The 15,113-nt window shown below is 48.3% G+C and overlaps 1 long non-coding RNA gene across 1 annotated transcript; it reads right to left on the bottom strand.

Annotated features, from left to right (window-relative positions):
• Window positions 1-5,195: 5,195 nt before the first annotated feature.
• On the bottom strand, window positions 5,196-14,029 carry LOC123600016. The gene is made up of 2 exons (XR_006713422.1): window positions 13,783-14,029; window positions 5,196-5,515 (listed from the first exon to the last, which is right to left on the bottom strand). It is a non-coding gene; the product is annotated as an uncharacterized LOC123600016 (long non-coding RNA).
• Between the last annotated feature and the right edge of the window lie 1,084 nt (window positions 14,030-15,113).

Here is a 15,113-nt window from a genome sequence, read left to right as displayed (position 1 = left end):
GTTATCATTTATTTACAAAGATAGACCTTGACAAATGTAATTTGTTCAATAAAATTAAAAGGATGCACGATAATTCACTTAGACAAAGAGACTTGAAAGGGGACGTCATCGGCAACAGCGCCGTCCATCATTCCAAATGATCAGCTGACTTTGAAGAAGTGGCAGGTGTTCCCCTTTTGGAATGCAGCATTGAAATAGTATTTAGAAGGGGGGGAAGAAAGAAAGAGAGCTCGGAATTGGAGCCATTCTTTATTCAGGCAATAATTATACAAATTAGATCTATGAAAGCCAGAGAATGACTGTGCCTTGAACCCTGTCTGTGTGCATAGAACAATGGGGAAATTAATAATTAAATCTATTACATATGCTCATAATTCAATACAAAAGATACCTCAGTAGTTCAAACACTCCTGTATTTTCATTTGAATAAGGCTTTCACACATTCTCCTCATTATATATGTATTATATTTTAAATTTAACAGCTTATTTTGTTGCCTTTATGTTTGAATTAATAAGGGCCCACTTTAATGTACTAATGGGGAAATGCATTAGCTGGCTTTGCAGACATAACTTTGAAAAAGCTCCAGTTTCCCAAGGGTGAAATCAATTTGCCCCATAACGTGTTGTCTCGCAGACACATCTGGAATCTTGGAAGAATAGCTCCCCTCTACAAGCTTCTGATTTGGGCCCCTGGATCTGAAAGAGGGTCCCCAGAGTAGAAACCTTTGCTAAACTGAACAGACACCTCAAGATCATCTTCTGGATTCTGCAACGGCTTACCCAGCTATCATGTGGTTTTCCGTGCCTGGCCCATGTTAGTGTTTTCAAGAAGCAAAAATAATTCGCCTATGAAAAAGTAAAGGTTTATTTTGAATCCAATAATTCATTTTCTCTTTTTCTGCTTTCTCACTCTCTCTCTCTCCCTCTGGCTCCCTCCATCTCCCTATTTTTAACTCTCCTTCATACTACTTCTGAGCCATGGAGGGTAGTAAAGAAATGGAAGTTAGAGAAGATAAAAGAGAGAGAGAGAAAGGAAAGTATAGAAAGGAAAGTATAACGTAGGGTGAGTAATGGTGGGTGTGGGGGGGGCGGCTTTCACCACTGCTGAGGCACCAAGAATTACTGGGGTTCCAGCATAGGGGGAACACTGGTGAAGGGAAGCCCTAAAATCCAAGAGGGCAAAATGAGGTCACAAAGTGGGGGTCCCACTTACTTAGAAAACAGAGTGAGTGAGTCCCCTGAGGACTGAATGCTAAGGATATAACCAATGGAAAACAATCCATCCCCCTGCAACCAAGGAAAGAGACAAAGAAGTCAGTTGCTGAGAGAGAGAAAGAGAGGAAGCCTAACCAAATGTTCATATTTTGGTGCATAAGCGCTGCCAGCATACCCGGGGCGCCCAGGCCCACGCGAAGGCGCCGCTGCCACAGCGGTATGACGAGGACCGTGCCTTCGGAGGAGCGGAGGAGCGACAAATCCAATGATGCTAATTGCATTGCAGATTTCCAGCATCATTAGCAATTCTTAAAATTACATTTGCCCTGCTTAAGTTCTCTATTTCCACGTTGGTATACGGAGGGGGCAGGTCTCCGAAGGGGATGCGGGTTACGAAGAAATTCAATTGGACACATTGGCTTCAGGTGTGCGGGTGGAGGCAGGCCAGCAGGGATTCACAGCCCAGGAAAAAATGCTTGTTTGTCTTATTTTAAATGCTGATTGCCGGGAGAATAAACAAAACCCGCAGCTAAATGGGCCTTAAAGGAACGCTGGGAATTTTGGAAAGAAAAAAAGCCTTACCGAATAACGGCTGGAACTAGCCCTGTGGGTCCTATGGTGACAAGCACCATCCAAACACCCCGAGCGACAGAGGAACTTGCATTTGAAATAGTTGGTGCAGAAATAACCACTTCTCCCCTCTCCTTTTGTTTGTTTGTATTTAAAACAAATGAATAAAATCCAGATGAATTAGTGTTTTTGCTTTGTTTGTTTGTTTCCTTAAAGAGAACATATTTGCTCATTAGGAGAGCTCGACAGCCAGCTCCAGAAACAAAAGCCCCAACTCCATGTCTCTTTTGGCAAGGACACCTTCCCCCAGCATTCCCCAGCTCAAGCCCCTCCGTGCTGTTGGGACAGGAAAGGAGCATCCCAAGAGGAGAGCGGAGGTCAGAACCTGCCTCTCCCAAAGCTTTGGGGCCCTGACGCTGGGGCAGGGCTCTGCGCAGCTGGGACTTCCACTGTGGAGTCATTGAGAAGCCACCAACGCCACCCCCTCACAGGGTGGCCTCTAGTCTGAATCTAGCAACAGAAAGGGGGCCAGCTCCCGGGTATTTTTCCAACAATTTATGCCATATAATTAAATTGCTAAGTATATATATATATATATATATATATATATATATATAACACATACACACGCTTAGAAATATATATTATATATACAGCTCTATATATAAACACACACATACAAAGTATGTATAGCTTTTAATTGGGCCGTCTTTTAAAAATAATTAAGCCAGTTTTAATGAAATACTGCTTAAGGCTGCTGGCAAGGGAAGGAGCCATCTTGTGCAGAGCATTAATAAACTGAGTCATTCGTACTAGAGGATGGCTAGCCGCATCGGCCAATTCACAGTATTTACTACCAGACGAGCTCAGTTCTCTGCCGCGGGCCCAGGACCACCGTGGGGGGGTACTGAGGCAAGAGCAGCAAGTCTGGGCCTCTCCTGTTCACTGTCTCATATGGTCCTCAGAGCTGCAATGCACTCCTGGCCCTGAGCTGGATGAAGGGTTTGTCTCCTTCCAGACAGGATCACAGCGGGAATCCGAGTCCATTCACTCTGCCCATGGAAGGACGAGGTGACCAACCACAGAGGCTGGTGAGACCTTCAGAGACCTTCAGATGCCTATGGGCATACTGGACCAGGACTGGGAACAAGTGGATGATCAGTTTCCTCTTTCTGTGTCTCAGTTTCCTCATCTACAGAGTGAAAGGTATGTGCTTGTCAACCCCATAGTATCAGTAAGATAAAAACATAGACAGCATTGTTCAAATGCAAGGTGCCGACGTGTTAATATTTCAAACGCAACACGAGGGTAGTACACACCTTAAGCTAACACAATGTTATGTATCAATCGCATCTCAATAAAATAGGAAGAAAAAAAAGATAAGGGTAGTCATTATTTTATTTTTAACGTTTACTTTTGAGAGAGAGAGACAGCGTGAGCAGGGGAGGGGCAGAGAGAGAGGGAGACACAGAATCCGAAGCGGGCTCCAGGCTCTGAGCTGTCAGCACAGAGCCCGACGGGAGCTCGAACTCACGAACCATGAGATCATGACCTGAGCCAAAGTGGGACCCTTAACTGACTGAGCCACCCAGGTGCCTCAGGGGTAGTTGTTCTTTAACAGCACATGACCATCTCTACACAACAAAACAAGGCATTTAGATAAGGCTGTTTTTATATTTTCGGTAGCAAGAAGTATTTAGAGGCGAAGGAATGTCTGGCTTGGGTTTTAGTCCAAGGGATGGTTGACACAGTCTCCCATTCAGAAATCTTTACAAACCTGCTGACTTCCACCAAGACCAGAGATGGGCATGCTGCCATGCACAGGTCTGTACCGACAAGATGCTACAGCAATGTTTCTTGACGGAAGGGGCCTGTGTGAGATTCCCCTTGAATAGGGGAGGAAGCTGACAAGCCCCCACATTACCCTGTTTATTTATCCCCAGTGAGTGGCTACATCATGAAACGCTCTCCTCCAGACTCCTAGGAGAGGAGTGCCGGATGGCTCACAAGTTAAGCATCTGACTCTTGATTTCAGCTCAGGTCGTGATCTCACGGTTTGTGAGATGGAACCCCTAGTGGGGCTCTGAGCTGGCAGCACGGAACCTGCTTGGGATTGTCTTTCTCCTCTCCCTTTGCTCCTCCCCCTGCGTGCTCATGCCTGTGCTCTCTCTAAAAATAAATAAATATATGGGGCGCCTGGGTGGCGCAGTCGGTTAAGCGTCAGACTTCAGCCAGGTCACGATCTCACGGTCCGTGAGTTCGAGCCCCGCGTCAGGCTCTGGGCTGATGGCTCAGAGCCTGGAACCTGTTTCCGGTTCTGTGTCTCCCTCTCTCTCTGCCCCTCCCCCGTTCATGCTCTGTCTCTCTCTGTCCCAAAAATAAATAAATGTTGAAAAAAAAAATTTAAAAATAAATAAATATTAAAAAAAAAAAAAAGAGTCCCAAGAGAAGAAAATAAGCCATTTACCCTCTCTTCCTTTCTAATGAGGAGAGGACATTGTAGCCCCATAAAATGAAGGAGAATACTAGTAACTCAGGGAACTTTCTCCTAATCCCACAGTGAGAAAAGCTTGTACTTTTAGATGTCTGTAATCAGCAAGGTGAAAGATTAGAGCAGTGGCTTAGATTGGATCACGTGAACAGCTGTCATATATTAGCCTTTGCTATTTGCCAGGAGGGCACTAACATGAGTTAATAATCTTCACCACAACCCTATGAGGGTAGGTAGTAGTATTCCCATTTTACAGAAGAGGGAACTGAGGCTCAAGAAGTGAAGCAACCTGAATTGCTTGAGGTCACAGTCCCAGAGGTCACAGATGTCAGAGGCAGGATTCCTCCACCCCAGGTCTGCAAACATGGGGCTCCTGGTTCTTGTAACCCTTCCTGGTCCTCCCTCTCCCTTCTCCTTCCCCTGGGACTCTTGATGCTCTGTCTAGTGTCTCTTTATTCTCACAGCTGAGGCTAATGTAGTTGAAGTTTCCATCAACTTCCCAGGCCTGCACTCCCAGGACACAATACTTCCTAGTCAAAAGGCAACTTCTGGGGCAGAAAAAAAAAGCTGCCTTTATTCACAAATCACTTCCAGATCTGACAGCCCTGGTAAACAGGAAAAGCATAATACCTGAAGTGTGCATACAGCACTAAGGAAGGAAAGGGACCAAACTTGGCTCCTTTCTTGACTCTCCAGAATGGGGAGGTGGCGGGAAGCCTTGGTGTGGGGAGGGACCCCGGATCTGGCCTAAGCCAGGGCCTGAGGGGCAAGACCAACCAAGGGACCTTGGAGAAAGGAGCCGAACTGGAGGAGTGAGGGGGGTGACCCAGTGGGGGCCAAGAAGCCATTTGTCTGGATGGAGCAGAGGAAATTGGCCAGGTGTAAATGGTGATGTGGACGTGAGAGAACAGCAACTGACTTTGAAGTAGGGAAACTTTATTGCGATTTGAGAGGCTGCTGGGAATTTCTGCGGGATCCTGAGGGGCACCGAAAAGAAGAGGGGCGGGGACCCCTGGGCTGCCGGAGGCGCGCCGATCCCCGCTCCCCCGATCGCCTCCAGGGGGCGCCCGCGGCGCAGGGCCGGAGGAGAGGCCAGTCGGTTCGCACCTGGCTGAATAGCGTCGTGACACCTGAGCCGGGCACCTAAACTCCCTGCGGCCCCACAGCCCCCGCGACAATCTCTCTAGGCCGGCTCGGAGGCGTCCATCATGCAAGCATACCGTGTATGACGTCTGCAGCCTTTCAAAAGAGAAAAAAAGGGAGCTATAGTTAGCACCCCAAGGCCCTGGAATGATGCCACTCAAGGCAAATGAATCTTTACTAACACAGGGGGCGGGGGCAGCGAAGAGGAACAAACACGCTTCGTCCTTTGGGTTTAAAATGCTGAACTGGTGAATCCTAAAACCAAATGGGGGTATGACTCCCATCGCCAGACAACACCAGGGCTTTCCCCAGAGGGAAGCCGTGCTTTTGATGGGAGGACAGGGTGGCGAGAGGTGGCCAGCCGGAACCCCAGCCCCGAGTGGAAAGCCCGAGAATTCCGTGGCTCAGCGGCGAGTCCTCTCCACCTGCGACCGCTCCTCGAGCCGCGAGGATGTTCCTGTGGCGCCACCTAGTGTCCGAGGCGCAGACAACGCCCTGACGAGAGCTCCTAGGACCTTAGACTCAGGCCACCCGACTTTGGATTAGGCCTGTCATCCTGAGGACGAGTAACAACCTTAGGCTGCGCAAAAAGCTTCCCAAGACCCCTGTTCCTGCTGCCACCAAAACTAAGTAGAAAATTTGCCAGAATAAGTGGAATAAATGACGCCTCCTTTCAGTGAGACGTCCATGAGGTGATGTCTGGTTTTTCCTAAATACAATGGCAAGTCGATTATTAATTCATCCAGAAAAAATATAGATGCTGTCATCGTATAAACATGAGTCCTAAGCAGAACTGAGCCTCAGACCATCTGGAGGAGCCGTCTGAGAAACACTGAACTAGAATTTTGGGCGGGACAAAGAAGCTTTACTTTTAATTTAATGGCAAGTTGCAGACCTCCAGAGAAGAAGATTCCACAATGTAATGGAAAGAAGAGAGATCTGGGAGTCAGGATACTGGGGTTCTGACACTGGCTCTGCCCCCAGTTATATGTGTGACCTCGACCAGGGGCAAACAGTTTTTACCTCTCACAACAATGCTGTGAGGCTCAGATTACTATTTCCACGTGATAGATGAGGAAATGGGGGCTCCGAGAGGTTACCCAAGGTCAGGCAGCTGGCCAGTGTCAAAGGCAAGCTTCAGACCCACCTCAGTTTAACTCCAAAGAGCACCCTCCTTTCACAACACACCGAATCCCTCTGTTTGGGCTTCCTCACCGACACTATGAAGGGGCTGTGCAAAGTGGTCACTTGGTCCCTTCCAGATATAGCAGACTCTGATCTAAGGTCTCAAGGGTCCCTTAAAACCCACTTCTAGTGCTCACAAACTCCACAGTGATAACAAAAGGGCCTTTAAAAAGGATTTATCTCCCTATAAGAACCATCGGACTTTATTTTCAGCTATGGGCAAGGAAACACCAAAACAGATGCGTCAGAACATCAAGCCTCCTTTAAAATTTAGGCCTGTGGGAAAGAGGAGAAAATCTGCACAGGGCATTGAGTGACAAGTTATGGATCCGGGTCAGAAACCAGACCTGCGGGGTGCTGCTTATCTCTTGAGCCACTGGCCTCCCAGGGGATAATTGCCTTCTGATAATTGTTTAGACTTGATAAATACAAGAAATCAGGCAGCCGGCAGTTTATCTGGCTACCAGTTCAGATCTGGACAGAACTAGATTAAGGAGTCAGGCACATTTGCAATAACCTCAAAGATAAAGCCTTCCTATCTGAAGCAGTTTATCTCCTCCTCAAGGGTCATGTTGCCCAGTAACTGCCACCTCCAAAAGTTGGAAGGGAGAAACACACCAAAGGGCTCCAAATCAGCCCCGAGCCTTCTCTTGCTGCCAATTCTTACAGGTCACCAGCTTGAGAGCAAGGGGGTGGTGCTCTGCCCTTGTCTGGAAAGCCCGGGGAAATATGTTGTCCAAGTGGGACCTGGGCAATTAGACCCCGCCACCAAGGTCACCTGACTCCAAGGTCAATCAATGGTTTTCTCATGGCTCTTCCTCTATCTCAGAGGGACAAGCTAAAGGAACCTCAACTGTCACCAGCAAAGATAAGACCAGGAACTACAGCTCAGATCTTGGATGCTGCTGAGCTGCACACTCACCATGTGACCAAAGGCCAGTTAAAACTCCTCCGGACCTCAGTCTCCTCAACTCTGAACTCAAGGGTTGAGGCAAATAATCTCTGAAACCCTCATTGAGACAGTTCAAGGACCTGAATCAAATAGGCAGGTACCCTTTTCCCCATCTCCCTCACTTGCACTCTCCCTCCACCCGCTTCCCAGCCTAAATTCCTCTCATTCCCTGAGCACACTTCTCTCAATGCCTGGTCACTTCCCTACATCCTCCACCCCCTTCCATCTGCTAGCAGCTGGCTCTACCGGGTGGCTGGGGAGCACTGCAAGAGCATCCCCTCAGAAAGCAGCCCCCCTGGGAGGACCTCTGAGCACTTTGTCTGGGGTATGGACACAGCTTTTATTATCCACTCGTTACCAAGAAGTGAGGCCACCTGTTGTCCCCCCGTCCCACTCGTCTACCTTCCAAGGGCAGCTCTTTGGCTTCCATAATATTCTGCCGGGGAACAGCAGGACATCTTCTTCAGACAAACTCACTTGGGGTCAGATACGGAGGCAGCCCCACCCCTCCTTCACACGCCAGCTCTGGAGAAGGGGCTCCATTAGGAAAGCAATGCGCAGCAAACAAAAGTCTTCTTCAACTTCCCTAAAGGCCTGGCCTGACACCATCCCTTTTAACAAAAAAAAAAAAAAAAAAGAACAAAAAAACCCACAAAAACACGTTGGGGGCCTTTAGGGGGCTCATAATTGAGCTGTATTCCAGGAAAGAATTTTCTAAAGAAAGGAATAAGGCATTGTTTTTCCAAGAACATTTTCTCCCTCAAGAAACTCCAAATTAACTAAGACTATTGTGCCTTATTTTCCTTTTGGTTGCAGAAGAGGCCAGGGAAAGAGTATGATCTTTTTCAGGAAAGAGAAGTCCCACGGGGTTGAGGTAAATCCTTTGTGGAGACAGAATAGTCTCCTTCTTTCAGAGCTGCCCCCAGTAGGCTGGCCCCACAATAAGCATTTACTAGATGTGGTTAATTGACTGGAGGCAACAGTCAGATGGATTTATTCAGGAGAGTAGATTACAAAACTGGGTGCCAGCAAAGACTAGCCAGTCCACCAGACAGGCTAGCCTACTCATCAGACGCCCTCACAGCCACCTCCCTCTCTGCCAGCCTCAGACCAAAGCCGGGGGAGAAAGGTAACGTATGCCCTATCAGGAAGGCCCTCTTCTGCCCCCCAGGGGCCAGAGTGCTGTCCCTGGGTGCCTCTGTTCTGTGCCTTCCCTCTGAGCAATGATTCATGGCGGATATTAGAGAGGAAACAGCACCCTTCCATTCTTTCTACAATTTCTCTTTATAGGGTTCTTATTAAGCAGTATCTTCAAACTTATTTATGTGATGTCATGCTAGGAAGCAGTGCCACTTTCCATGAGCACCGAATTCAATATGAGTAAGAGCCAAATAAATGCCACACGGTCCCCATGCAGGATCTTCTTGGGGAGGCAGGACGGGGAGCCTGGATAATCCCAGAGAGAGGTGGTAAACTCCGGAAGATAACCAGATAATGGAAACCTGGCTCCTTGGCAGTTGAAGAGCTCTCCTCGCCTCTTCTCTGAGTGATTACTCCAGGGAAGCCAGCTTCCTGCTGGAGCACAACTTCAGTATGCTCTTAGAACCAACTCAGAAGCAGGGACACAGAATCATAGGTGCTGCCCATTGCCAAAGGGCCAGGACATTACCCTTCACATCCTGTATCTGTTCTTTTTTTGGATGTTGTAAAAGACGCACAGATATATGTCTTTTATCCCTGTTTCCATATTGAAAAAGAATGGGCCAGAGAAGTAGGGAAGGAGAAGAAGCTAGCCCTGGAGCACGTCAAGTGCCAAGCACTGTGTTGGGAAATTGGTGAGGGCCCAAGCCCTCCAATTTTGGCCAGTGGGGAAAGGGAATAGTCATCACCAATTCCTTTATATTTGAATAAATGCACATATTTGAAAATGGCTTGAGCCACAACCAGACATGGGTGGGGAACCCCACAAGGTCTCCATGTCTTCTCTAAGAGCCCCTCTTTCTTCCAATCGGGTAGACCTCCTTTCATCCCCCGCTAGTTGATCATGTAGTTCCCTTTGTCTTCAGTACCTTCCCACTCTCCGCTCCCTCATTCCCGACCCCTTTCCACTCCTCGTGACTCATTTAGACATCACCCTCAAGAAAGCCTCCCCAATTCTCTCCTGTCCAATTTCAGCTGGGTGGGCACCTGGATGCATAGACATCTTGTGTCTCGTTTGCCACCACTGTGTTGTAATACTCTGTTTATTTGTCTGCTTCCCCAAGTTACTGTGAGCTCTCCTCTTTTCCATATTTGCACCCCCAGCATCTGTGCATTGAATTCTAGGCTACCACTGACCCAGGCAACCCCTCTGTGTTCTAAAACAAAAGATGTTCCTTTTGGGAGAATGCAGGCCCATTCCTCCTACCCGCCCCCTACATATGCAATTGGCCTCCAAGCAAGACCTGACCAGTATGTGACTCTCCTGTTCAAGTCGGAAGAAGATGCTCTTTCCCCCTAGTGGCTGCAGCCCTACAGCAGGCAGCAAGGCCTAGTCAGGCAAACATGAGCTGGATTTCTGTACTCACTTGCCCCTGCTTCCAGGCAACCTGCACAACGGTATTGGGTGACCCTGCTTGAGTCAGTCGCTCAGCCATGACCACGGTGGCCCGCTTCTCCTGACCTCTGGTTCAGCTTCCAAGACACCGGGCTGCTTTTCCACCCTGTTTCCTACCACTCCCCACCTAACCACAGCTGCTCATGAGACAAATAGCTGATGTGTCCTCAAAGTCACAATGCCCCCATGAAACCCAAACACAGTATCCAGGAGAGAGAGGCTGAAGACTTCCCGTTTCTTCCAGGTTCATTGCTGGCCTGCATTCAGGCCTAGGCGCGGGGGCTCGTTTGCATGGCTGGTTTGGAGCCCTTGGCAGATGAAAGTGTGCAGATAGTTTTATATGTGTTGCCTATCATTAAACCTCCCCTTCAGGGTTTCTTGTCACCTTTGGTTTGTGTCTCAATCTGGAGCAAATTGAAGCAAAGGTTTAGGCCTCTGTGTTTTCTTGGTTTAATTAATAATTCATAATAAAATTTAATCAAGGCATAAGCTTTTGTGGAAGGTTATAAAACACTTTTATTTGCCCTGGAGATCAGAATGACCACTTTCTAAATCTGTGAAATGATTTTTTTTTCCCAAATGAGGAAATTTTACTCTCAACTGTAAATTTCAGCTGTTTGCCATATGTAACCACAGAGAATCTGTTTATTGACTTAGTATATTAGAAGTAGTTAGGCAGGAAGAAAAATAAACCCAAACACCAGACGGGAGAAAGTGCGGGGAAGAAAGGAAGAGCTGGAGTAAAGGGTCTAGCAAAACTCTAGCCTCAGAAAGTAAGGAGACAAATGTCTGAACCCGCCTCCCAAAGGAGAAGACAGGGAGAGTAACCAGACTGGGAGACAAAGACAATGGCTGGATGGTAATCACAAGCTAAATCAAGATCTTTGGAGAAATAAGCCGAGAATGCAACAGGGAAGAGGCGCCGTGAAAGGATATCAGACACTGCAAGGGGTCCCCAGGGGGGTATGGAGTCCTGCTTGTTAAAGTCCAACACAGGGCAGGTTTCCACCTGCCTGGAATAGCAGAAAGGAATTCTTGCCTAATGGCAGAGGAAGAATCTAGGCAAGGGGTAACTCAAACCCCCATCTGTGGACAAAGCCAAACCACTAGGAAAGCAACTTAGAAACGCGGATTCCTCAGCATCTCCTTTAAATGCCTTATAAAGCTCTGCAGGTGACTCATGTGCAGCCAGGTTTGAGAACCAGTGTTCCAGATGACCTTTCAAGGATCAGCACTCTCCGAGATTAAACAAATTAGAGCCAGAGAGGAAGGACAAAGTTGATGCAGAAGAATTAGACACCAGCCATGGATTTAGGCAATAATGTGTGATAAGAATTACTCTGTAAGAATTCCTGTAATAACAACATGTTATCAAGTGTGTGACAACAATCCCGAAGGAAGCGAATTAGGATCTTCGCTTTACAAAGGAGGAGATGGAGTGTCAGAGAAGTGAAGGGACTGGCCTAAAGCCGTACTGCCGGTGAGCAGCAGGGATGGGTTTCTTCTTAGAGCACCACCAGAAGGAGACCTTGCAAAATGATAAATTGTGGCTCACAACATGCTTAGAGTACACGCATTTCTCAGTCTTCAGTGTAGCTTGATGACTTCACACTAAAACACGGTTCAGTGAAACTAGAAGGTGGGGCAAGGGAGATACCATGCGGTCCAGATACGCACACTGATGGCCCAGGGAGGCAGGAGAAATGTCTGATCCTGATGCCGTGGGACGGCAACCTGCGTGGACCCCATATGGGGGACCTTGGAACAGCACCGTTGGTATCCCATGTGGACTTGCAAATATTGCCACTGGCCCACCCACCAGAGTTAACACTGATATGAGGCTGGTGTCCCCAAGTTCTCCAGATGGGGAAAATTCTTCCCAACTCAGCTGTCATGCCAGGAGGCTTCAGGAAAGCCTGTCTTCAGTATGTCTACCTGATCCCAGGTATTTCTGAGAATCCCCGAGGAACGTGTCCACGTTCCAGAGGTCAGGCCTATCTGTCACTTGTCACATTGTTTCATTCTCTCTCAGTCTCCTCTGTCTCCCTCATGGCGTAGGCACAGGCCCCTCACCTACTCCTCCAGAACATAATCAAGACCAACCTATCATATCAAGATTATCTGAAGCTTAAAGATAGCAGAAGGGAAGTACAACATAGAAACAGAAAGCTTAAACCCTGGTGAGAGAGAGTCCGAGCTATCTTTGTTCCTATCTTCTAACTTGCCCCACATTTCAGGGGCTAGCCTAACTTTCCCCCAGTTAAATGCTCTGACTGTGTCCCTTTATTAGAACCTAGGTTGCCCATACCTTGCAGGGTAAAACAAGAGACATCTTAAGCTGGTCTCCAAGTCAACGGCAACTCTGCGTACAGAGAAGACAACCCCTCGCCTTATTTTACAAGCCACCTAGCTCCTCTTTGTCTGGAGTCTCTCCAGTCCAAATAGACTTTACTTGAACATGCCTCAATGCCCATTAAAGTGCTTCCTCCAAAATGAAGCACCATTTCCCTCAAGGATGAATCATATGGTTGCAATGAGTACGTCTCCATTTCTAGTTATCATGTTTCCAAAATTGTGGGGCACCAGCTAAGTTCCAACAACACCCTTTTCCCACTTCCACTGAGCAGAGCAGAAGGGGCCAAGCTCATTCCTTCTGCCCCGCATACTCTTTCTGGCAGTGGGCAGGATTGCTTTAAATGTTTGTGGGTTGGTAATTTTTGGACTCATTTGCAAGGCAAATGCAGACTATCTAAAATTAAGGTTCGGTGATGTGGGGCCCTAGCTGAGGCTTTCTTTTGTTTATTTTGTTCTAAAACCACAGTCTTTCTCTACAAGATCATTATTGCAGACCTCGCAAGAGGGCTGATGGCTTTTATTCAAAGTCTGTGCTTTCCTCCCCATAAAACCTGGATGAACATGTCCTACTGGAAGGGACTGTCAAGGTGGGGTGGTTGGCTGGTTGCTGCTAAGTGCCAGTGCCGCTGGGGACAAGTCCAGGCTGGGAAGTTGGCCTGGCCTGGGGGCTGGTCTCTGTGCCAGTGTTATGGGTCACAATCCCCAGTGGGGAGGCTTTGGGCTGATTCCCCTTAGTGAAGTGTGGTGGTGGAGAGTGTTTGGTCAACTTCAAAGCCCCATGCAACTTCCTCAGCTCTTTAGTTCGGATTCAACCCAAGTCCCATCCAAACGTGGGAAGTGGGGGCAGGGAGGGGCGGTGCTTAGTAAACTAGACTTCAACTGAGTTTACTTTTGGCAAAACAGATCTTCCCGAGTCTCAGGGGGGAAAAGCGCAGCTTAGACAGATGTAAACAGGCTCTGAGACCCTTCGGACATCAAATAACACTAGCAAAACAACGTTTAGATGAGTTAAGTGTAAATCAATCAGAAACATATGGACTACATTTCCCTGAAAATACACAGGGGTTTACAAATTACAGGCACAGGGGTTTGGCAAAAATGCAATTCAGGTTTTGCCAAACCTAAAATGTTTGGAGAAGATTTAAAGAAAGTAGACTGACCCAAAATGCCTTCAACTTCGCCCATCCCTGACACTGATAATATCCCACACAACCGCAAGCATTTAAGTGCATGGGTTTTAAGAGATTTATATGTTGAATAAACTTAACTACTCACAACAAGCGGAGATTCTTTTCCAGACGAACGTTCAGAGAAAGCTGGCTGCCAAGTGTCTGTACTCGCAGAAGGCAGAAAACATCTACCTTTTGAGTTGGGCCAAGGAGATATACCTACACGTTTCAACTTGCAACAGAATGAAATATGCTAAGCTCCGAAGCCTAGAGTTGCATATTCATGGAGCACAGGCTCCACTTTTCCACAGCCCACGCTTATCTTTCTGTCTTCGCTCGACTGGCGGTATGGGTCCCCGTGTAGGGACAATATGTTGATAAATTCCCTAGAGTCTCTGTTGCACGGTGACTCTCCCACATGTGGCAGCGGGCCATGACCGTTTCTGTCTCAAGGGAGGTTGTCCCAGTGGAACTAGGGCACCCAGCACCCAAACGTTTAGGTTTTGAGACTCCAGAGTGAAGACACAAGGCAGGGCAGACCTTACCCTGGGAGGAGGTCAAGGCCCCACACTGGCTTGGAGACAGTGAGAGCAGAAGGGAAAGAGAGGACTGAGGAGGGACCCCTGATAAAGCCCTGCCGTGGCTCTGCTCCCCCGCAGAGGTTCGTCTCAGAGGGTCCTCCCTTAGGGGAAGGAGGGAACCACCCAAGAGGTAGGAGAATTGAAAAAGAAAGGTCACCTCTGCCCTTCCTTCCTGTGCCGCAAGGGCCAGCTGGCAGGGGTGGAAGTGACCCTTAGTGTGGGGAAGGCCTGTGACAGTCCCAGAGTTCCCTTAGTTTAGCAGCAGCGTGGGCGGGCAGCGGAATTTCCTGTAGACCCTCTTCAGAAGGGGCCTGGAAGTCGTTAGGGTCTGTGACCGAGGGTGGGACGGGATGATACAGTCCTGGGAGGCTGGCATAGACAGAGGACCTGGGTCAGGGGCCACCTCTCTCCGCTCCCCACTCCCCCCACTCTCCAGCTGCGATCATGAGCCACTCAGAATGGGGACATAATCACCAAGGACAAAAAGCCTATCCAGCAGTCACGGGAAGTGCCAGCCGTCAAGCAGAATAGGGATTTGAAATGGAAAGGACGCTGATGTAAACAAAACATAACCTTTCTTGCACCCTTGAGCTGTGGTGGGAGAGTCTTGCCTCCTCAGGTGGATAAGGTCACAGGGTTGAGCAGACATACCCTGACCCCTAGGAGGCAGCCAAAACTCCCCCCTCCCGCCCCCCCACTCCACTCCAGGCTGAGGAAGGAAGGAGATTTGACCTGGTCTTCAGGGGGGTAGGAGAAGGTGCAGATTGCAACGGAAGGAACAAAGGGATCGTGAAGGGACCTGGGCTGCGTGGATAACCCCCTTTTGTTGTTTTCTCACAGAATCTCAAACGTCTGA

Source organism: Leopardus geoffroyi, chromosome C1 (genome assembly GCF_018350155.1).
Source record: "Leopardus geoffroyi isolate Oge1 chromosome C1, O.geoffroyi_Oge1_pat1.0, whole genome shotgun sequence".
Taxonomy (NCBI): Eukaryota; Metazoa; Chordata; class Mammalia; order Carnivora; family Felidae; genus Leopardus; species Leopardus geoffroyi.
This window is presented reverse-complemented; position numbering and strand designations above follow the sequence as displayed.